We start from the raw sequence: 25641 nt of genomic DNA on the forward strand, positions 1-25641 counted from the left end.
ATGGACAATGTGCTCATCTGGGGTGCAGCACAGTCAGAACACAACGAAAGGCTAAGGAGGGCCCTGTCACGGCTGCAGGACGCTGGAGTTATACTCAACTACAAGTATAAGTTCCCAAAGAGCAAGATAAAGTTATTAGGGCAAGTGATTGATGCATTTCGGGTCAACGCACACCCAGAAAATGTGAGGGCTGTAAAAGCCATGGCTAAGCCCAGGAATGTCAATGAAGTGAGATGCTTCCTGTGAATGACCAATCACTTCGGAAAAGTCTATCCCCAACCTTATACCTCTGCATTTTGAATAAGAAAAAACAAACAAGCAAAAGGAGGATGCAAATATGTTATTTGAAAACCTTACGGCTCTAGTTTGATAGAGTCAAATTTTTAGAAATTATGTTCATGACTTCTACCTTTATAAATATCTAAAGCTACTGCTTATATTGTTTAAATTCCGTTTCTAGGCAATTGGAGGTGTCATACAGGAATGGAATGGTATTTCCTTAAGTTTGTAGGTTAGGTTCATTTCCTTTATAGGTGAAATCCTACTCAGAAAGAGGGATATAATGTTAGAAGAAATACAGGAGTAGGAACCTTGGGTGATGACGAATGTTGCTAAGGGGAAATAATAAAGCTGAGAGCACCAAGTTGACTACATGGGCGTCTTGTCGTCTTATATAAGCAGATCAGTTTAAGTCATCAATATGCCATATCGGCTACTGAACAATTTAGGCCAATCACAAACAACAAAAACAAGATAGAACATCAAACTCCAGACCACAACAAGGTGGCCATTCTGTTGGGCTCCAAGCAGACGCGCACATCTGTGCTTGTGTGTGACTGAGCAATGCTTTCACTGATGTGTTCACACACTTAAAAAAGCAACAATCCCCTGTCGACTTAACATATTGATTTTATATACTACTTTATAAATCCAAGAGAAGAGTGGAGCAGCAGCTGCAGGAGCAGAACATATAGGAGGTGTGGAGAAGCCAAGACCATCTCAGGCTTCAAAGCTCCTCCTGCACAGATGCAGGGAGACATACAGTGGATAAATGACCTCAACTCTCATTTCCTGAGATTTGATCATTCACGCACCCCTTTCCTGCCTAGCTGCCTGCTCTCCCCTCCTCAGCTGGACAATGGCTTACTCTTGCACCTATTCACACCACTGCCTCTGCTCATAAGCCCATCATTGCACATAGGGTGCTTCTCAATTCAGGGTCTGCACACTTCCAAGTGTGGATTCGTCGGCTGCATGCGTCATCGTGACGCGTCGTGCTGTCCCAATTCAAAGGGTCCTTCGAGTCCACCCTTCAAATGTGCACTTCGTTTGGCTCCAGATAAGCTACAAATGAAGGATACAAGAGATGTATCCTTTGCACCCTCTCCTATCCCAGAATTCATTGCGTTACTGATAGAAAAGAATAAGCAGCAGAGTGCTGGTGTAGGTACCACACCAACCAGACCATTTATTTATTTATTTTTATGTATATACACATACATATTTGTGTCTAATAACCACAAATTAATTTTATTACAGTGGTCCTCAGATGTCTTCGCCCCCTTTCATTAAAGAAAAGGTTGAATTTATTACAGTCACTCAGATGAAGGAGACAGAAATAAGGAACAATAATTAAAAATGTGCTAAATCATAATTCAGTAATATAAGACACTGTTTTGCCATTTAACTGACTAAAAGAAAAACACACAAATGAGTCCTGGACAAATTAGAGCATTTTTCTGTTGAACAGTGGGACAAAATACCTGTCAACAGGTGCAGAAGTCTGACTGAGAGGAACAGAAAACACCTGACTGGAGTGAAAACAAAGGATTAAAAAAATAAATAAATAAAAAAAATATATATACATATACATATTAGTTTGAGTGATGTAACATTTGATATTTTATCATATTGGTTTGCTTTTTAAAAAATATTTCTATAATATTCATCATATAAATATTTCTATGATGAAGATGATGGAGGATTCTTCACACCCTCTCCACAACACAGTGAAGAGACAACAAAGTGTGTTCAGTGAGAGGCTTCTTCAGGTCCGATGCAAGACTGAAAGATACAGAAGATCATTCCTGCCAGCAGCATTCAGCCTCTGGAACAAGACCTCCTCAAATGAATTATTATATACTACAATATTGAATTTCCCTTTGGGGATTAATAAAGCATTTATCATTTCATTTCAGTATCAAACACAACACTGAGATCCAGCAAAAACAGAACTGATACTTGACCACATCCAGAGCTGACTTTAGACTTCAGAAGGCCCCAAGCAGATTAAGCTATGGGGCTCTGTCATATATCGTGTCTTAAATTAGTAAAAACACTCTAACATAGTAAGTAAAAATATGGCTACACTTATCAGACTGAAATAAACTAAATTTGTGCAATTTATTTTGTTTGTTCCACTGTGACATTTCATATTAAAATAACTGAGGCAAAGTCCAGCCTTATGGACAGAAAAAACTAAGGCTGAAGAAGCAACTGCCCAAAGACAAGGCAGTTTCTTTAGCAAAAATGACAAAACTAGCTCTGCCAGATTCAGTATTCAACCTAATGTTATTTAAGACTTTGACCAGATTTGTTTCAGTGTTGTGATGAGATTGAAAGCATGACTGATATTTATCAAGATTTCTACTTTCATTTAAAAAGTCATGAGGCTGGTTGGGCAAAACTTTCTCAATTATCTTAGATATAGAAGAGGTTTGAGGCAGGTATGTGATTTGTTAGAGACAGGTCTATAGTTGGTTAAAGACAGGTTTAAAAGTCTGTTAGACCGAACTGGTTAGAGATTCTGTTAGATAGACCCACCCATCCCCGTCCGATTTGGGTACAGACCAAGACATGTGTCCCACAGACAACGCAATCCTCACAACCTCTCACAACCAATGTCTCGTACCCTATCCGCATGCTCTGTCACCTTTGGTCTTTGGAACTGTCAGTCCGCAGTTAACAAAACAGAATTCATCAGTTCACTGATGTCAGTCTCAGACGTTCAGGTCCTAGCCCTGACTGAGACCTGGATCCGTCCAGAAAACACAGCTATTCCAGCTTCCCTCTCCCTTAACGCAGATTTCACTCATTCACCTCGCTCTACCAGACGAGGAGATGGAACGGGCATCCTACTTCCTAAAAAATAGAACTTTACCTCTCTCTGTCCCATGGCTTCCTACTCGGCACTTGAATATCTTGCAATAAAGGCTTCAGCAGCTACCAATACATACATTATGGTCACATATCGCCCTTCAGGAGGCAATATGAATGACTTTCTCTCTGAGATGGACTTGTTACTCTCTGACATACCTGATGATGGCACACAGCTAATTGTCATGGGAGACTTAAATATTCACACTGGCAAAACTCAGGCCCATGACTTTATGAACCTCGTCAACTCATTCAATCTCAGGCCAGTCCAGACTCCTCCAACACACAAGGCTGGCAATGCTCTTGACTTGGTACTGACCAGAAACTGCTCTGGAGTTGATCTGTCTGTCACTCCGCTGCACCTTTCAGACCACTTCCTGGTCAAATTGTCAGCCCTTCTCTCTCATGGTGCTCAAGAGGCTCCGAGGACGGTTTCCTACCGCAGAAACCTGAGATCTCGAGATCTGATGAGGTTATCTCTACCCTCCCCTCTGAGTCAGACTTCTCTTTACTGTCTGTTAATGAAGCTACAGAAACACTCAGCTCCGTTCTTGCCTCCTCTCTGGACAAACTCTGTCCTCTGCTGTCTAAACCAGCCAGAAAGAATCCACCCAGTCCATGGCTCACTGAGGTTCTAAGACGTCACAGAAAGTGGCGCGAATCTAATGAACTCGCTGACTTGTCAGAGTATCAACTTCAGCTCTCACTCCTCACATCCAGCCTAAAGGCTGCCAAGATAGACTTCTATCAGAACAAGATCCGCAATGCTCCTAAAGCACGACAGCTATTCATGGCATTTAACTCTCTCCTCTCCCCACCTCCTGCTCAGCCACCAGCCATGCTGACCACAGAGATGTTTGCATCCTTTCTTTTACCAAAAAGGTTGCTACCATCAGTAATCAGTTCTCTGAGCCTGACCAGCTCAATCCACCACATCCAGCTAGTGGTGCTTCCTTTTGCTCCTTCCGAACTTTGAATGAGAATGAAGTTCTAAAACTTCTACAAAACTCTAAACCCACTACCTGTGCACTTGATCCAGTCCCTACAGATATCCTGCAGAGCATTTCGCCGACAATCAAAGCTGCAGTGACCCATTTTATCAACTCCTCCCTTGAATCTGGTGTCTTCCCTTCTGTCTTCAAGCAAGCTCGGGTCACCCCGCTGCTGAAGAAACCCACACTCGACCCAGCCCGGGTTGAAAACTACCAGCCGGTCTCACTGGTGCCGTTCTTATCTAAATTACTCGAGCGTTCAGTCTTCAGCCAAGTCTTGCAGTTCCTCCATGATGAAAACCTTTTTGATCCATATCAGTCTGGCTTTAGTCAAGGCCATTCCGCTGAAACTGCTCTCCTGTCTGTTACTGAATCCCTCCGGCTTGCCAGATCCACTGGTCAGTCCTCAGTCCTGGTCCTGCTGGACCTGTCTGCTGCTTTTGACACAGTGAACCATCAGATTCTCCTCTCCACACTCTCTGAGCTCGGCATCTTTGGATCTGTCCTCTCCTGGTTTGCATCCTACCTCTCAGGAAGACCCTTCAGGGTATCCTGGCGAGGAGAAGTGTCCAGCTCACATGAGTTGAAAACAGGGGTGCCTCAAGGGTCGGTGCTCGGCCCTCTTCTCTTCTCAATATACACCTCTTCACTTGGTGCAGTCATAAACTCCCACAGCTTCTCCTATCACTGTTATGCTGATGACACTCCCTTTCCTCCGGATGACACAACCGTCTCAATGAGAATATCAACTTGCCTTGCTGATATCTCAGCATGGATGAAGGCTCGCTGCCTTCAGCTCAATCTGTACAAGACAGAGCTCATTGTCTGCCCAGCCAATCCTTCCTCACATCCGCAATTAAGTGTGAAGCTTGACTCTGTCACACTTGTTCCTATGCCTGCTGCCCAGAATCTTGGGGTCATGGTGGATGACCAGCTGACCTTTAAGGTCCATGTTGCCTCGGTTGCCCGTACCTGCCGATATGCAACATCAAGAGAATCAGACCGTACCTGATGGAACACACGACTCAGCTGTTGGTTCAGGCTCTGGTCATCTCACGCGTCGATTAGTGCAATTCCCTACTGGCAGGTCTGCCTGCATGCTCTGTTAAACCTCTGCAGATGATCCGGAACGCCGCAGCACGTCTTGTTTTCAACCAATCCAAACAAGCTCATGTCACTCCGCTGCTAATCGCTCTTCACTGGCTTCCGGTTGCAGAACGCATCAAATTTAAAGCTTTGCTTCTGGATTGCAAAAGAATAACTGAAACGGCTCCCGTCTCCCTTCACTCCCTAATTCAGGCCTACACTCCCTCTCGACAGCTACGTTCCACCAGTGAAAGACGCCTCGTGTTACCACCACTTCGTGGGACTAAATCACCAGCCAGACTCTTTTCCTCTGTTGTGCCACGATGGTGGAATGATCTCCCAAACTCTGTCCACTCTGCAGAGTCCCTGTCTACTTTTAAGAGCAAGCTGAAGACTCAGCTCTTCAAGGAGAACTTCAACACTTAGTATGGCTGTATTTATTGGAAAGTTGGAGAACTTACCCCAGTTCGTTCCAAAAAACCTTATGGCATTAACTCTTGGTATTATAACATAAATGGTATTTTGGGGTGGGTGGGGAGTACACAAAAAAAAAAAAAAGAAAAAGCCTGTAGCACTTCATGGAAGGACCTGCGTCCAACTGGACAGTCCACTAGCATCTTCCTACGATGTCCTCTACTGTTTGATTTCATGCTTGTGTTGTTCTCACTCATATGTAAGTCGCTTTGGATAAAAGCGTCTGCTAAATGACTGTAGAATAGAATAGATAGGTCTATAACTGGTCAGACAGGTCTATCGTTAGTATATTGTGAAAATAAAGACACTAAAAGACCAACTTTCTGTTCATGCACCAGATTACAAAACATCGACTATCCATGCTTTCACACCTCCTTTTTTTTTTTTTTTAAGTACTTGCAGCAGGTGTAAAAGCTCAAACAAGCAGAGTGAGACTGGTATTACTCACATCCCAAGACAGCAGAATAAAGACAAAAATTTATCCATAAATAGAAGGAACTCATAAAAACCACTTCTTCTTTCATGACCACTTCCTTCTGCTGTCTTCTTCCATGTGCACATCCTGTTTCATCAGATATTTGTTGTTAAATTTTTCATACCTTTGCTAGTTTTTCTTTGTCTGAGTATATTTTAGAGTTGACCCACTGAAATGTTTTTCACCAAGTACAGAAACGTAAGGAATATATGTATTCAGTGTCACACATATATGCTATAGTGAGACTATTTCAGCTCTTTAATCTCAAATAAATCTTGTAGATGCTTCTGGATAAACTAAACATCGCAGAAGTCAGTGACGGCACTGAGTGTAATGAGACCAGTCAGGTTAGCTTGTCTTGGAAAACACCTCAACATTGATTTATATACAACAACAGTTGTTTAGTTATCAGTCAAAATAAATGTGATTTATTGATGTTATTCTCCATTTTATCTTTTAAATAAACAAATTTTTTCTTTAAGAGTTCACAAAAGCTGTTTTATTTCCAGTATTGATTAGTTTTGGTTAGTTTAAAGACACCTGGTCTTAGTAATTATCCACTCTGCAGGTAATTTAAACTGACTGGATGCATTACTCCTAGAACATATCTAGTTATTTATAATATTTTCTTGTTTCATAATTGGATTATTTATTACCGCACGTTTGAACAAAACAGGAAGCCTCAGTTTGGAGATGCAAAAACTTCTGTTATTTTACCATCAGAACAAAAACTTAAACAAGCAAACTGTCAGAAATCACTTCTCCAAAATCCATCATAACCTCAATCCCTCTGCTTCTTTGTTATAATTCATTGTCTGACATTTAAGGAGTATTGTGGTCTTCATACACACATCAACTTGTGCATTTTGCTGTTTGAGCAGATGTAATATGAATTTTGGACTGATGCTGCAACAAGACGGTACAAATCACACATTGTTGTGGCAGGGAGAAAAAGAAACAGTTCCTACCTAGCTTGAAAATTCAGTTATATGATTGTAACGGGGCAAAATGCTGGCCCCAAATAAACACATTTAACATAAACACATTTAACATACACACATGCCCGGTGTCAGATTCACAGATTCACATATATATATATATATATATATATATATACATATATATATATACATATACATATACATATACATATATATATATATATATATATATATATATATACATATATATATACATATACATATATATATATATATATATATATATATATATATATATATATATATATATATATGTATATATATATATATATATATGTATATATATATATATATATATATATATATATATATATATATATATATATATATACATACATATATATATATATACATATATATATACATATATATATATATATATACATATATATATATATATATATATATATATATATATATATATATATATATATATATATATATACATATATGTATATATATACATATATAAATATATATACATATACATATATATATATATATATATATATATATATATATATATATATATATATATATATATATATATATATATATATATATATATATATATATATATGGATGGCACTGAACTTTCTTCATCTAAATTACTCCAAAACCGAGCTGGTGGCGTACCCAAATAGATCTGGATCATTTTAATTTATTTTACAATAAATTGTTAAATAAATTGTTAACTTGGGTTTTAAAATTGATTCGGAATCAAAGCCAGATTTGGTCAGTGGTTAAATCAAGTTTCTTCTGTCTGCTGCAGCGGCTGGTCAAAAGAAGTACTTTTCTAGCATGACAGCACTTTGATACAGTAATCCATTCCTTTGTAACCACCTGACTGGATTACTGCAATGCATTTTACTTTGGAGCGAGTCCGTTGTCTATCTCAGCTGCAGCTGATACAAAGTGCGGCTGCACGTCTTTTAACTGGCACATGTAAATACGAGCACATCACCCCAGTTTTATCTCTTCACAGGCTGCCTGTTCAATATGGGATCTGTTTTAAGTTGCTTGTCTTTGCTTTTAAATGTTTAAATGATGCTTTTCTTCACACAAAGCCTTGTGTGATGTTCATGTAATGTCAGTGTTTCTCCGTGAAAATGACTAAATGTGATTGGAACTGAGAAGATAGCCATCCCAGGGTGCAGGATAGGCAGCCCCGAAGTCTAAGGCCCCTCCGTGACATCCCGATGTGCACACCCCTAAAGCCCAATGTTAAAATCTGACTCAAACATTTAAAGTGCTGTTTAGTTTTTTGCACAGATACACTAATGTAAACAAAGGCCAGAATTTTACATGAATGCAACATGATGCTGAGGTGAATCTGAACCGGACAACAGGGTGTTAAAGTTCTGACAGTTGCACCAGTTCCACTGCAAGCACAGACAAAATGTCGGGTTTTTCCATGTCTCACAGGATCAAACTGAAATCAGGATTGTGTTTTGCTAGCCCTCCCCTCTCTGGTCCACAGACTTGCCAGCATGAATCATCTGCAAGTTTGTTTTCTGTTTGTTTAACAAGCAAGAGACAAGAGACTATAAAAGTTCAGATCTCTACACTCAGAACATTCACTCGTACCGGTCTGTCTACACGGTATCTCACCAGAATACAACACTAAGAACAATTCAAGAGTAAAATTGAAGTAAAAGAATATTAAGTGCAGGTTATAATATTTATACTATGATTTAGAATCTGATTTGCTGAGTTATACAAGAAAAGAAACAATCGTATGTGTTATTCAACCTTTGCTGTAGAAAGTAATGAAAAAGTCTCATTTTAAAGAAAAATAGAAACTAAAATGTCAGAAGTGGTTTTCTACAAAAACTTATTTTAAACATAAAACATAACAGTAATGTCTTAAATAAATACGGAAATTTAAATCTAGACTCATCTATAGTTAAGAATAAAAAGGAAAATAGTTACTAATCTTTTCATCCTCGTAAAACATAATACAAACGCTTTTCGTGAATATTTTAGAGGCCATGTATTCTGTCTCTGTCTGTCTGCATCATAACTCTAAAAGTTATTGGCAGAGTATGACATTTACAGGAAATGGAATAAGGAACAAGTGATCAGATATTGGGCGTGATTCTGACCACCGCCTGGATCCAGGAACATTCTTCACTTTGGCAAGTTGAAGATATTTTGCCATTAGAGCTTATACCTTAAAAATGATACCTACAAACACTGGCATGAATAAATAAATAAACAAAAAATAAATGAATAAATAAAAGAACATGTCTTGGTGGAGGACTGTGCTCTCTGAGCATTTATAGTTCTTGATCTTTTTTATTTCTAAATTGTCTCAAAATTGTATTTGTTTTGGTTTTGATTTCTTTAAAAAGAAATATTGAAAATGCGATTTTTCATGAGACTCGTGTCATTTGTGTATAAACAATGTAAAATCATTTAAACAAGATATTTAATGCATGTGTCACACACACATACACACTTCTCGTGACCATCTTTTCTGTGATCTACAGATGAAATAATTTTTGTATTTAATCTTTTCTTTTTAAAGTATTTGTACGAGACGGTGTTAAACATATTTATGTATTCGTCTGTTTATCTTCTGCAGAATCACTTCCTGTTGAAGACGTTCCACATCACAGCTCATCATGGCCGCGTGAGTAAAACTACAGCTTTTCAACGTTTAGATGAAACTAGAAACATACTAAACATCTCACATCTGTGTGTTGTGACGAAGCCTGGAGGAGGTTTTTCTTTTACGTAAACCAAAATTATTATTTAAACTTTATGGCAGAAATTAGAAGCTGATCTGAAGTTTACCTGTTGATTAAATAAATGGACAATAGTTTATCTGGTTATGTCCATGTAGGCACATGATGGACAAAATTTATTGAAATTTCACCTGTGAGGATGTTTCTTGGTCTTCCTCATCCTCTTCCTCCTGCACCTTTCTTAAGAACTCTTCCGTGTCCGTCTTTGTCAACGTTTCTGTCCATTGAGACGACAAAGTTGTTGCACCAGGTCAAACTGACGTCACATCATCAGAAATGTTGGTGTGTGTAGAAGATGGCCTCTGTGTTGCAGTTGTTCCTCATTTTGCTGCCAGTTTTACAACACAAGTGTTTCACGGAGAAACGTGTTTAATGACTGAGAACGTGTTGAAGTTTCTGTACAAAGAGCCGATGAGTTTTGCAAAGTGTGTGTGAATACATGAATACAGGCTAAAGTCAGAGAGACAAATCATTTTATCCTGAGAGGTAAATCAGCTGCATCTCTTTTCATCAGCTTCCGAAAGAAAAGAGCATTTTATGCAGACAGGACGGTGAAAAGATGTTACACACCTTTATCATTCATCATTATTGTGACTCGCTGTAATTAAAGGTCAGATAAGCTTCCATATCTCACCCTCAGCTTGTCCACAATGCGTCTGCTGGGCTCTTTACCCAGTCAGACAGGTGAGGACATATCACACCTGTTCTGGCTGCCTGCTGCAGAACTGATTTTAAAATTCTTTTTATTTATTTTTACACACTAAACAGCCTTGCCCCACCCTGCTTCTCAGACTCGCTTCATCCGTACTCTTCCTCATGATCTCTGAGGTCAGCTGATCGGCTGCTTTTGGTTGTTCCAGGATGAGATTGAAGCTCAGAGGAGATCTCATTTTTTCAGTATTAGTTTTTACCACTAGATGTTAGGAAGGGTCCTGTGATGGACTGGTGACTGGTGACCTTTCATAAAGAATATTTTTATTGTTCCAGATGTGGAGGTTAGTGCATGACAGGCTGCTAATAAATCAGCTTCCAGCCAAGTAAAGCTTGTTTGGCAAAATTTGACAATTTCACTGGTACTTTTTCTGCTTTTTATTTTTCATTTAAATTCAAAATGGATTCCAGTGACAGCATTAAATAAAAAAAAAAACAAAAAAACAAAACATTTCAGATTTTGTCTCTACTTGCTGACTACTGCAGTTTGAAAGTATTGTTCTGCATTTAAAAGCTGAACCCCTCCATGTCTTCTTTACTTTAAGGTAGAGGTGTCAAACTCCAGTCCTGGAGGGCCGTATCCTGCAGGGTTTTGTTGTTTCCCTGCACCAACACAGCTGATTCAAATCAAATGGATCCGGCAGCTTCTTGTCAACCTGTTTACAAATTTCAGTCAGGTGTGTTGGAGCATGGAGACAACAAAAACCTGCAGGATACCGGCCCTGGAGGACTGGAGTTTGACACGTGTGCTTAAGGGTTACGTAAGATTTCTTTCTTTATATAGTGGCATCTCTTCCTCCAGATAAAGTTTAATTTAGTTTTTTTGCAGATTGCTGCAGGCATTTCAATGACAGTGACAGGTATACAGATACCTGTATACATTTACCTCCAGTTTTTTAAAGAAGACCTCTACCTCTTAGGTCTCTCATCACTTGCTTTTTTGTTGTTTTACTTGGTTAAAATTGTAATTGCAACTATCTTTTTGATTTTTATTATATTTTGATAGTTATTTACTGGCAGCCGTGCCGAAATCCGCACTTTATTCAGAATCTGGAGGTTGACCACACGCTAGTTTCACTGAGCTGTTACATCTTTTATATAAAGTTTTTACCACTTTCTTTCAAAAAAGCTCAATAGTTTTCATCATAACTCGTAACTGATCATATAAAATGCTTTATAGAAATGAACAGAATTTAGCTTTCATTGGGAATATAGTTATTATGATCAATCATTTCCAATACTAACCTTATGTCAAGGTGACAGAACTATGGTGATCAGTTGGCCTTGCCCTCTGGTTTTGGTTTTATAGTTTTTTTTGTATTTTTGTGCATGATGGTTTTGTTTGCTGTAAGTTTTGTGTTTTGTGTCCTCAGCCTCCCTGGTAAGGTCTATTCAGGGGTCCTGGAGAGGAGGGTCCGCCGGATAGTCGAATCCCGGATTGAGGAGGAGCAGTGTGGTTTTCGTCCTGGTCGCGGAACAGTGGACCAGCTCTATACCCTCTCTGGGGTCCTGGAGGGGGCATGGGAGTTTGCCCAACCAGTCTACATGTGCTTTGTGGACCTGGAGAAGGCATTCGACTGTGTCCCCCGAGGGCTCCTGTGGGGGGTACTCCGGGAGTATGGGGTACCGGACCCCCTTGTACGAGCTGTCCGGTCCCTGTACGACAGGTGTCAGAGCTTGGTTCGCATTGCCGGTAGTAGGATTCGTTTCCGGTGAGGGTTGGACTCCGCCAAGGCTGCCCTTTATCACCGATTCTGTTCATAACTTATATGGACAGAATTTCTAGGCGCAGCCGAGGTGTTGAGGGGATCCGACTTGGTGGCCTCAGGATTGGGTCCCTGCTTTTTGCGGATGACGTGGTCCTGTTGGCTTCATCTGGTCGTGATCTCCAGCTCTCGCTTGAGCGATTCGCGGCCGAGTGTGAAGCGGCTGGGATGAGAATCAGCACCTCAAAATCTGAGACCATGGTCCTCAGCCGGAATAGGGTGGATTGCCCTCTCCGGGTCGGGAGTCAGGTCCTGCCTCAAGTGGAGGAGTTTAAATATCTCGGGGTCTTGTTCACGAGTGAGGGAAGGATGGAGCGCGAGATCGACAGACGGATCGGTGCGGCGTCTGCAGTAATGCGGACTCTGCGCCGGTCTGTCGTGGTGAAGAAGGAGCTGAGCCAGAAGGTGAAGCTCTCGATTGACCAGTCGATCTACGTTCCTACCCTCACCTATGGTTGGGAGCTGTGGGTCGTGACCGAAAGAAGGAGATCTCGTATACAGGCGGCTGAAATGAGTTTCCTCCGCAGGGTGGCCGGGCTCTCCCTTAGAGATAGGGTGAGGAGCTCAGTCATCCGGGAGGGGCTCAGAGTAGAGCCGCTGCTCCTTCGCTTTGAGAGGAACCAGTTGAGGTGGCTCGGGCATCTGGTCAGGATGCCTCCTGGACCTCCCTGGTGAGGTGTTCCAGGCACGTCCCTCTGGGAGGAGACCCCGGGGAAGACCCAGGACACGCTGGAGGGATTATATCTCTAGGCTGGCCTGGGAATGCCTCGGGATCCCCCCTCAGAGTTGGCAAATGTGGCTGGGGAGAGGGAAGTCTGGGCTTCCCTGCTTAGGCTGCTGCCCCCGCGACCCGACCCCGGAAAAGCGGCAGAAGATGGATGGATGGATGGAGGTTTTGTGTTGTGGGCGAGGTCACTGATTGCCAACTAGCCACAGCTGGCATTCCTCCTCCTTGCTACTAAGTTGGCAGGGAGTTAATTGGCCAGTGGGGAACAGGTGTGAAGGAGGTTTTTAAAGCACAAGTGGAAGAAGGCAAAGAAGGCGGAAGGAGAATGTGACCAAGAGGGAAGGCAAGCAGCTTGGGCTGCGCTGTCTTGATGGGCCTCATAAGGACAGGCGCCAGCAGCAGGAAGGAAGGACAATGCCAGCGGGGACCTGAGGAAGATGGTGGCTCGTGATGTGGAGCGCGTGTGACAGATCTGGAGATGCTGCGGACGCGTGAGGACGGGACGAGGATCCCGTGGTGGAGCTGGAGGCGACAAAGAAGGAGCCAGTGACAAGACGTGTTGTTGGATCAGCGGAGGGGGAGCATTCGGCAATCCCCCTCCTCTCAGCTAAGTTCTCCCTCTTTTCCTGCGGGTGGTGATTAATGTCCCACCCCTTCAGGCACACTAGCAGGCCCATTCAGTTGCTGATCACCTGTCCCTCACACAGATCCCTCCCTAGAACGGAATCGGAGACACATCGAGAGACTGGGGAGAAAAAGGAGCGACATCGCAAAGTGACTCCATTGAAGGGCCGTGGCTTTTTAGCTCACCTTGGGGACGTTCTTACTCTTTTTTTTCTTTTATACAAAGTTTAATAAATACTTGTGGACAAACTAACTTAAATCTCTTTTTGCATGTTTATTCATATAAAGTCCCCCCCCTTAGAAACCAAAGTTGGAGGTTATTACCTTCGTGACACTTATGTTATTAACAATGTTTTTCCAGGCATCAATCTTGATTGCTCCTCGTCAATGATGTCACTTAACACTAAAAGGCCCAAAGCTGCGAGAATTTTCGTCAGCCTGCAGTCCCCCCCCACTAATCATTAATCTCCTTTTTCATGTAAATGCACCATCTAGCGTTTACATGAGGAACCATTCCACCCCCTCCAGTGCAAAGTTTTAGCTCATGCCTCTGTCTTGAGAGTTTTACCTGAGCACTGAAAAAAAAACTCATGTTTATAATGAAACATGATGAATGAAACATTTCTAATGAAACATTTGTGTCGACAGATCTGCGGGATCGGAGTGATTTCACATGGCAGCTGAGTCGTCGGCACATCAGCTGATATAACGGACAGTTCTTGATCTGTACAAAAAAAAAAAATCTATTTATACAGGCTATGTATAAATATATAAGCAGCCCGATTGCGGAGGATAAAACTATTTAGAAGCGCAGTGCAGTTTCTGCTCCACGCAGAGCCAGCTGCACGGCTTTGATAGTAAAAATAAAAAAGTGGGGAAAAAATCTACAGAAGCGTGAAACATTTCTGGAGAATATATATAGATATATATATATAAATGTAATGCAAAAGACGAAAAACGTGCTGCAAATAAAGAAAGGAACTGTGAATACGAAAAGCCCTGCATTAAGAAAAACAGCTACCAAAAGAAAACGCTGCATATTCAGTCTCACAACAGAAGTGCTCCGGCGAGTTTCTACCCAAGAGACAAACAAAAGGGACACAAATGGCAATTCTGTTGGAAGTTTGTGCGCAGGAGGAAACTACTTCAAGTAGCGTTGCCACCATATAGTTTATGTTTGCCACCCATTCTGTAAAATATGGAACCGTCCTTTAATTGACAGACAAATGTTGCGTCCTGGATTGGACGCACTTTGTTCCATATTTTCAGAACTTTCCACCAGCCTACACATCTGTCATGCACATCAACACTCAATTTAAAAATAATTTACTGAATGAAACACAGAAAATACGACAGCCAGTAAAAACGTCTTTTCAGGCAGAATCCGCGCAGGTCCCAGCCTCCTCCCCTCTGCGCGCGTGTGCTGTGCAGTCAATTATTTTATTAATGTGGTGTTAAACTGTTGTGATAACATGACTTCTCTTCAAGTTATGAGACAGGCAGCAAACAAATACAGTCCAAAATGTAAGGACTAAACAGCGAGGAGCCGGAATCCGTAGCGCACCACCATGGTCCCACACAGTAAACATTTTATAACAAATGTTTTTTTTTTGTTTTGTTTTTTTTAATAAAATATACTTAAGTATAGAAACTATTGTATCTTGGCCTCGATAGTTGGCCTCAAGCTACTGCGAGTTTCTCTCATCCACCTGTCAAAAGACAGTTGATTGATGGTAACACCCGTAACGGTTTGACAGGACGGTAATTTAACTTGACCAACCATTAGTGAGTCTCCCCCTCCTCCCCTCTTATCGTGTGCAGGTGAAGTGACACCTGCGCACAAACCTCCAACAGAATCGCCATTTGTGTCCCATCTGTTTGTCTCTCAGGTAGAAACTTGCCGGAGCACTTCTGTTGTGAGACTGAATATGCAGCGTTTTCTTTTTGTAGCTGTTTTCGTATATGCAGCGCTTTTCTGTATTCGCAGTATGTTTCTTAATTTGCAGTGCATTTTTTTTCTTTTGCATGACGTTTTTGGATTTGCAGCGCTCTTCTATACATGCAGTGTTTACCACTTGCATTTCTATTTCTAAATGCATCTGTTTTTCCAATATGAAGTGCGTTTGCACCTATATGCATCTGTTTTTCTTCATGAAGCGTGTTTGCACCCGTCGGCCACCGTAGGTTTGTAATATTGAGTTTGTTTTATTAATTTCACTAGCTGCAAAGGGTTTATTTGTTTAATTCAGCGCGTCATGTTGGTCCTGTCAAGTCTTGCTGAGTCTCGCGTTACAGCATTCCACCGCTCTACCACGTACTGCTGTACCGCCCGCCCAGATTTTAAACTAAGTAACATTTTCTATATTTTCTCTGTACTTAGAGTAGTTAGGGTTTGTTAGGGATTAACACAGTAGTTGTTTTTTCTACATTTAGATTTAGACATGATTTATTGAGCCATTCAACAACTTTCTCAGTAGTTTGGCAGCTTTTCTATTTGCATCCATTCGTAAACACAGTTGTATCATCGGCGTACATCTTCATTTTTCACAGACCAAAGGAACATTGTTTAACATCATTGTCTGACAGCAAGAAGATTCCTGGTTTGAACCTCAGCTGGAACCTTTTTGTGTGGAGGTTTCATGTTCTTCCTTTGCATGTGAGGGTTCTCTACTGGTCTTCCCACAGTCCCAAAGATTCACTGGTGTCTGTAAAGTCCCTCTAGGAGAGAATGTGACTGGTTATTCATCTCTTTGATGTGGCCCTTGTGTTGGACTGTTACCATGTCTAAATGTTTTTGGGCAAAACATCAAACCCTGAGTTGCTCCCCCATGTGCCTACTGATGGTATGTGTGTGTGTGTGTGTGAATGGCTTAATGAGTCATGTAGTGTAAAGTGGTTTAAGTGGTTGATATAACTAGTAATGCGCTATATAATCATAAGTTCCTTTACCATTCATTTACCATTTTTTGAGCTAAACTTACACTGTTGGGCCTGTTTGGTGGACAGTAATTGCATTTAAAGAATATAAATAATTATATAAAAATTTCTGTATCATTTAAAACTATTTAATATGTTATAAATGGGCCCTGCAATGCACTGCCGAGCTGTCCAGGGTGTACCCTGCTTATCGCCCAAAGGCTGCTGGGATAGGTTCTAACTTCCCCGCAACCATCAATCGGATGAAGCGGTTTCAGAGAATGAATGAATGAATGTTTTAAATGAAAACATATATACATATACAACACACCTATAACACCAATAACGTAGTGCACTCCTGTTCTAAAACTTTTAGTCATCTTTCTTGTCTTTTAAAAAAAAAAAATCCTGTACAGCTTGCTTACAATATGAAGGGTCTTCCGGCTAGACATTAGAGAACTGTAGTTAGACGTTTGTAAAACCAAATATTTCCTTACAGAATGATGTACCTTTTTCATCCCCACATGTACATTCACTTGTCCAACAGCTCACATTGAGGCAAACAACAATAGTTACAATGATATTTTAATGTAAAATAAGAACTTAATACATACAATACAATCAGAATAATGAAAATATGTCTTGACCTATTTGATGAATATGATTAATATCTGACCATGAATGGGGTGTTTGCAGTGGGCTTTTACTTTTATTCATTTGGAAAGAAAAATAATTGCAAAAAATAGTTTTGGTGCTTAAATTAACAGAAGTTGTGATTTGTAAAATAAGAGATCCTGGATATAAAATATAAATACAGTCTTGTACATTTTATGTTTTTATTTTATTTTTTGTAGGACTGACGCTGCCACCAAATACCAGGACTGCATGTCCACAGGCAAGCTGACCCAAAAAGGACCTCCTGCTGACTACCAGCTGAAAACACAGAAAGAGAAGTTTGGATCCGTGACCAGAATAACTGTTGGTGAAAAAAATGTGAACAAAATCAATAAAACCATCTTACTAGTTGGAGAAACAGGAACAGGAAAATCTGTTCTGGTCAACATTCTGGTCAACTACAGTATGGGAGTGGGAGGATGAAGTCTGGTTTCAGATCATAGAGGAGAAGAAGAGAAGTCAGACATCAGATGTGATGGTGTACCAGATCTTTGGGTTTGAAGGTAAAACTCTGCCCTACTCTCTGACCATCATCGATACTCCTGGATTTGGAGACACCAGAGGAATCGAACATGATGACATCATCATTCAGAGATTATTAGACTTGTTTAGATCAGAGGATGGAGTTCATGAGATCAATGCTGCAGGTCTGGCGATGAAGTCCACTGATAACAGACTGTGTGATCGACTGATGTGCGTCTTTAATTCAGTGACATCTCTGTTTGGAAAAAACCTGGAGAAAAACATCGTAGCTCTCATCACACACTCTGATGGAAGGAAACCTGAAAATGCTCTTCAAGCTCTTGAAGCCGCAAACGTTAAATGTTGCAGAGACCAGAAGAATCAACCTGTTTACTTCCTGTTTAACAACTGTCAGCATGAAGACCGAACAGAGGAGGAAGAGAATTGTCTCAAAGGCCATTATAAAATATCAAAGGAAGGAATGAAGTAATTTATATCCTTTCTGAGAGAAACTGGACCTCAAAAAGTGGTGAAATCCTCAGAAGTTCTGAATGAACGTATCAGACTGACAGCCTGCATCCAGAACCTGCAGGACAGAAACCAACTGACTGAACTGAAACAGACAGAAATTAGACACAAGGAAGAAGCTCTGAAGATGCATGAAAAGAGATGAACTTCACTGCAGAGGTTGAAGAAGGTCTACAAAGGGAAAGAACCTGTTGATGGTGGGATGTGGGGGTTGGTGTTTTATCAGGGAGCAGTCTGCTGTAAAGTCTGTGAGGAGACGTGTCACTATCCTGGATGTACGATGGCCTGGTATCCAGGACACTGTGAGGTCATGAAACATGGCCGCTGCACTGTTTGTACCAACAAGTGTCCTGCATCAGATCATGTCAAAGAAAAGTGGAGATATATGAACAAGACCAGGAGAGTTCAGAAGACAGTAAAAGAAATGAAAGAGAAGTATGAAAAGAGTGAAACAGAAAGTCAGAACCAGTCGACTCTCTTGGAGAATCTTGAAGAAGAAATGAAGAAGCTGAAAGCAGAGAAGTCTCAGCTGCTGGATGAAGCTTATAAACATGTTGTCAGACTGGAGGAGATCGCCCTCAATGTTGATTCCGTCTCCACTTATGTCCACCTGGACTTCCTGATGGAGAAGATGAAGAAGGAAGGAGACAGAGAAGGTCAGGAAACTGGAGGAGATGAAGAGGAGAATGGATGAAGCTACCAGAGCAGCTCTGAAGTACAAACAGAATCAGTGAAGATGGAGAACATCTGTCTAACCTGTCAGCTGTCCTTGCTAATAGGGGTGGGAAAATCGAATAAAAAAATAAATCGGATATCTGGATTTTTTTCCCCCCACAATTTTAAAATGGATTTTTTTGTTTAAAAAAATCTTTTTTTTTTTTTTTTTAAATTAATCAATAAAATTAATCCACTATAAAATTTAGTCATTTTCATTGGTTTTATTGATTTTTTTACTTGTCTTCTTGGGCATTGTCAGGGACCAAACGGTAAAGCCATGAGGACGCAGATGTATTTAAAAAAAAACCTGTACTTTTATTGTTACAAAACAAATGCAAAAGTCCAAAGAAATGAATAAACTAACCAATCTTTAAAAAGGGGTTAACTAAACATAACGGCAGTCAGTGTCATTTAAACAGTTCAACTCAACTAAAGAAAACCAATAAGCATTATAGCAAGATGCAGGGAGTATTAAAAACCAACTTTAAAAATAAATTTTAAAAAAGTCATTAAATAATAGGTCCAATGTAGGGTTCATCTTTTTTTTCTTCTTTTTTTTTAATCTTCTGCTTTCTGTCCTGTTCACTGCATTGTAAATACTACTGAAGGCTGATGTTCTGCAGGTTTCCATGTATTCCTGCTCCAACCAATAAATGGATCCAATAGCCAACGAGGTTTTGCACCATTTCTGATTAATTTGAGTCATTGTAACCTGAGAATCAGAACTGTGTCTGGGTGACTGTTTACATGTATGTTACAGTCTCATGTACTAATATGACATAAAACTGCTGAGAAAGTTGTCGCTGTAAACAGTTTGTACAGAGGATCCTCAACTCTGAGACATGAAATGTTTCCTGTTTCATGTAATTTTCTGTCAATCCTTAATAAAGTTTCTGCTTCATGAGATCAGTTTTCTGTCTTATCTGGATCATCAGATGCTTTCAGTCTGTTCTGCTGAAACTTTTTGAGTAGTCTTAAACACTAACTAATTATGGATTAGATCTCTGTTGGGCTTTTTTACTGATGTCAATGAAAGCCCTTACATTTGATCAGTTATTCATCTACTCCTCATTCATTCTTGGTGATGGTAAGCTTCATTACCACTGCTCTGGGCAGACTGATGGAGACATAGCAGCCAATGAGAGCCTGTCCAACCATCACCGGAACATTCATACACCAGCAATGGCAAAAACAAGGGTAAAGTGTCAGACAGAAACAGGTCTACTAAACTCTTATATGTGCTTATTTTTGAATAATTGCATGAAAATCTGTTTGTATTCTTTGAAAGAGAATAAAAAATACTTTCAAATCACAGGATAAAAGTTTTATTTGAAGTGTGGTGGTGTTAATAAACACTGCGGTGTGCTGTTGTCTGTACTGCACAACTAAAATATCTGCTGTGATCAGCAGTGATCTGCAGATTCTCCTTTCAGATGCATTGTAGGGAGTGGCTGAAAAAAACTCATCAGATGTCCCAGATATCCAATTTGCCCCTAAAGATCTAGTCTCTTTATCTCAAACAATCCTTGTAAACTGGGTAAACATCCGTTAGTCTTTTATTTCCAGAAAATCCCATAACTGAAACAGTCAGAGGACAAGGAGGATCCATCACCTTCAGAGGGCAAAGTTGAAAATCAAGCCCACGTGTCCACCATAAAGTCCATATCCACACTGTTCACAAACAACCAGCAGGGCTCTGCCAGACCCTCTGGTTCTGGGATCCCCAGGCCCCATCAGTAGTGGCCGGGTCCCTGCAGTCACATTTGCATATCAGGTGCTGCTCCAGGACAGGAGAGAGGTGGAGTGTTGCAGCATGTTGTCAGAACCGTTTCTGCTCCAGTGTCCTGACTGACAGCATGTGTGACACACAGAAATCTGCAATGGCCCAGACCAAGAACTCCCTCTTCCCCAGTCCTCCCCCTGAATCCCCGTCTGGCAAGATAGACATTTTGGGGTCCCTGTGGAGACCATGGTGCATGCAGACATTAGGCCTTATTCAACAATGCTTCTCAACAGATTTTTACAAACACTGTGGCATTCACCAAAATCTTCATGTCTTGGATTTGTTCTTACACAAGAACACAACACTCAGGAGGAGTCAGACACGTGAACAAAATCAAATCAATGTTCTGTTCAAGTCATTAAAATTCAATGATAAAGTTTCTCTGTTTCTGTCTGATTTTAAAATAATTTTTGATAAATTATATTTTGTTATTTTAAGATAAATAAGATTATGAAGATCGCATCCTAAAGTTCAGGGTAAAACTGAGCTTATTTTCCCCCCATTTCATTCATACAAGAACAACATACAAGGCTTTGACATTGGCTTCTCTGTGTGGAGTTTGCACGTTCTTCCCGTGTATGCATGGGTTGTCTCCGGGTACTCCGACTTCCTCCCACCGTCCAAACATGTGCATGTTAGGTTTATTGGTTGCTCTAAATTGCCCCTAGGAGTGAGTGTGAGTGGTTGTTTCTGTGTGGCCCTGCGATTGACTGGCGAGCTGTCCAGGGTGTACCCTGCCTTTCACCCGAAGGCTGCTGGGATAGGCTCCAGCTTCCCCGCGACCGTTCATCGGACTAAGTGGTTAGGACAATAAAGTAATGCAAGAACAACATGCAGTGGAGACAGATCGCACTGCGATCCAACCTTGCTTATGTCTGCCGTATCTTTCTGATGAAGGAAGGCCAGGAGCCTCTCCACCGTGTCATGTCATCCAGCTGCAAAGTGCACTGACCAGCTTGTTTAGTTTGTTTACCACTTGTCCAGTAAGTTACCTGACATGTTGATCCGACAGGACACAGTTGTTCGACAGGAACTTTGTTAGCGTGTCGGCTGCTTTCTTTTCTATGTTCACACTCACTGCTGGGAGAATGAGCTCTTCAACAATCAAGTGAAGCTTTTATCATTTATCCACAAGCAGAGTACGGCATATCATGCCTCCAGGGCTTTGTTTGGTACAGACGTAGCTTTCAACATTACGGTCTTACCTGACCAAATTTCCAACCATTCATTTGTAAAAAGTCTCTGTTATACACTAAAACACTTCCTGAGTGTTTAGTGTTCTGGTCTCACTGTTAGTGTGCTGGCTAACAGTGTGTGCCCACAAAACAGCCCAGAGGCTGATGATGCCTCCCCTGAATCCTCAGCAACTGGACATTTCATCCATGTGGCTGTTTCAGTGTGTTCTTGCCTTGTGACTGTTGTCTGTGCCGTTGTCTGCTTTCTTCTGCCCTCTGTTGGCAGAGGAGCACTATGCAGGTGCTCAGTCTTTCACATGTTCTTGTTGTTTATGGCTTGTTTTGCTCTTTTGATTGATAAAAGCTGGGTTCATTGTTTGGGTATTTATTAAGGATAACACATCTTAGCTCTATTCTGCTTTACCAGGACAAAGCAAATGCTGTGGACATTATTTACTCAAAATCTGGGAAATAAAATTTAAATGTTTCCATGAATCCCCTGCAACATGCAAACATACCTCTATGGGGATGAGTAAACACTCAAAAACACTTGTGTACACAGTTTTTTTTTATTCGTTTATTTATCGTCTGCATGTTCATAAGTTTTGATAGTTTTACACTTGCATTCAGTTTAGAGACAGTAACGAGGGAGGGTGTTAATGTTTGTACAGAATGGGGTAAAGATAGGTGGAGGAAATTAACATGCGTTTGTGTGTGAAAGAAACTTTAATGAGTTGTGTGTGTTATATTGCTCTTATATACTTTTTGAAGACTTGTAAAATTTTCTGTATAATATGTATAAATTGTTTTTATAATATAAAGCATGCTGTGGTGGTTTGTGCATGAAAAGTGCTGGTTTCTGTGTCTGAAAAACTAGCAATAAATTATGTTATTGTAGCACCCGTTCAGTGTCTCTTGCATATGTGAGTAGTGGGTGCTTGGGTTCGTTTTAACTAAAAGTGGATACCTGATGGTGGATTATTCCAAACTTAAGAGTAAACTCAGGTTATACAAAAGTGTGTCTCACACAGATATGAGCCGGAGGTGATTTAAAGTTTCACAAACTGCCTAGTAGGGGTGGGAAAATCGAATCGAAAATCTGGATTTGTTTGTTTCACAATTTTAAAATAGATTTTTTTGTTAAAAAAAAATCAATTTATGTTTTTCAATTAAATAAAATTAATCCACTATAAAATTAGTCATTTTTTATAGATTTTATTGAACTCTTTACTTGTCTTCTAGGGTATTATAGCAGCAGAATGTTTGTCTGGCTACTGTGTTGTTTTTTTCTAAATGAAATCAAGAAAAATTACAAGCAAAAATAAAAAAAAGGTTTTTTTTTTTGTTTTTTTTTTTGTTTGTTTTGCTTTTAATCTACAAAAATACAGCATATCGTCACAGGCCTACAGTCTAGCCTTTATTTAACAACCACCCAATTTTGTTGACAGGAACAGTATGCCAAGCTAGTTAACATAACACTTTTAACCAGAAAATAAAACAAATAAACCAAAGATTTCAGATGGTTCAAAACCTCTAATCTGCATAATAAAGTGTCTTTGACTCACTGGTTTCTTATTTCTGTGTACCCATATCAATACCATCAGTATTCACAGTCTTACACATGCAAATGTAAACTAAAGTTAAACCACATCAAAGCAATTTAACCGTCTCTTATTTAACGGTCGTGTGCCCGCCCACACACACACACACACACACACACACACACACACACACACAAACACACACACACACACACACACACACGGATCCGAGGAATCGGGAAAAACACGTTGCAGGCCTTGCATAACATTGAGAGCGTTGAAACGTCCAACCACGGAATGGAGAATCCGAGCGACGTCAGGCGGGATGCGTTGTCCGCCATTAACTGCCTTGCCGCGGACGTTTTACATCCTTGAGACTCCTTTCCCGAATGTCCTCGCGCTGCTTCGAGTCTGAATCCACGTCTTCCCACTCGTAAAACGTACGAGCCTTCAGTCCTCTTTTCTCCCTCTCGCACACGTTAAGCGAGAACTCTCTTTGTACTCGGTAAAATCCACACGGTAACTTTTCGCTTCCCTCGTGTCTCTTTTCACCTGTCCGGTTTTTCCTCCACCCTCACAGTTCGCTCTCCTTGTTAGTCCCGCCCCTTCACTTTGTTCACCAATCAAAAGGCACTAAGGTGAGTGACTACACCTCAAAACCAATAGAATTACGGATGAGGGATACAACCCGGAAGTGACACCAGACTAAATACAAATTAAAAACTATTATTTTAACAAAATAAAATTTTTAACTCTTTATATTTACACTCTTCGTGTCTGAATAAAACAACAGTGAAACACATTTATAACAAACACATTTGTATCTTTTTTACAAATAAAGCAGTACAAAGTAAATTAACGTTTACTTTATGGTGCTTTCGTGACAAAATAAACTCAGAGGTTTTACTTTAGCCCCTAATTACTACAGGGCTACATTATTGAAAAATGTTGTATTTATTTAATTATTAATAAAATGTCTCCATAATTTTACAACTCCTGTCTTCAATAAATTAAGTTTTGTTGTTTGGTTGGATGTTATGATTTTATATCTATAGATATAATATTTTTCCATCATTTTAAATCATTTTACATAATTTTAGGTTCATAATCACACAACTGATGTTCAGAAAAAAAAAAAAAAAATTGTCTGAGATTAAAAGGTTTGAGCCTCTACATACATTTTTACATGAAAAACAAACAAACAAAACCAAAAACTGTCTTGGACTTTAAGAGAATCAAATCTGCATTTTTTTCACAAAGTAAAACTGAAACAGAAATTCAGCAGAATCAGATCTCCATGTGGAGGAGCAAGGCTCTTTTTTAGGAGACAAAACTGGGTTTTTTATTGTGTCTTATGCAAGTATCCTGCAGAAATACGCTGCAACAATGGACACAGCATGAATACCAGACGAGGTGGAGGACCCTTAACGCCATCGCTATGTGTTTACCCACAATGCAATCCTGCGTCAAATGCAGGAAGTGGCTTTTCTGCGCCCCTTCCTGTATTTGGTCTGCTTGAAACGGGCCAAGACCTGTGTTTTTTGGCAGAATTCGTTTGGTGCGTTCACATTTCCCCACACAAAGTGAACTTTCCGAGCAAACAGATTAGGATTCGGATCAGAAAGGCTGATATTCCTGAAGCTTTTGATGGAAACCAAATCAGGACTCGCAGAGATCAAGTACACATCAGGCCGCGAGGCTTTAAGGAGACGAGGAGGGTGGGACTCCACACAGAGCTACAAGTACAGGAGCTGCGTGTGTGTGTGTGTGTGTGTGTGTTTTTGTCAGACGTGAGGCTCCTGTATGTCCATTAAGTCAGCTGAATAAGTGTGTGTTTGCCTCGTACAGTTTAAATGATGATCCTCATGTGTGCACTTACCTGTTGGTGATTTATTGTGACGGGAGCCAGTTCTTGTTAGCTAAAATAATCAGGATTTATGAGGCTGTTAGCGACGGCAGCGAGGTCTGGCTTTGCATGGGCATGCACGGCTGGGTTAATTGAATTAGGCCGTTACCGTCTCATTCCTCTATCAAGGCCTCGTTAAGCTGATCATCCATCACAAACACACACAGTTTGTACGT

General features: G+C 40.4%; 1 pseudogene across 1 annotated transcript; it reads left to right on the forward strand.

The window, feature by feature from the left end:
• LOC306760687 lies at positions 1-18488 on the forward strand (annotated as a pseudogene). Its single transcript has 4 exons — positions 1-228; positions 4300-4377; positions 4539-4546; positions 17533-18488. The product of its transcript is annotated as an uncharacterized misc_RNA (transcript).
• The last annotated feature ends 7153 nt before the right edge of the window (positions 18489-25641 follow it).

The sequence above is a fragment of the Telmatherina bonti genome, assembly GCF_933228915.1.
Source record: "Telmatherina bonti genome assembly, chromosome: 9".
NCBI lineage: Eukaryota > Metazoa > Chordata > Actinopteri > Atheriniformes > Telmatherinidae > Telmatherina > Telmatherina bonti.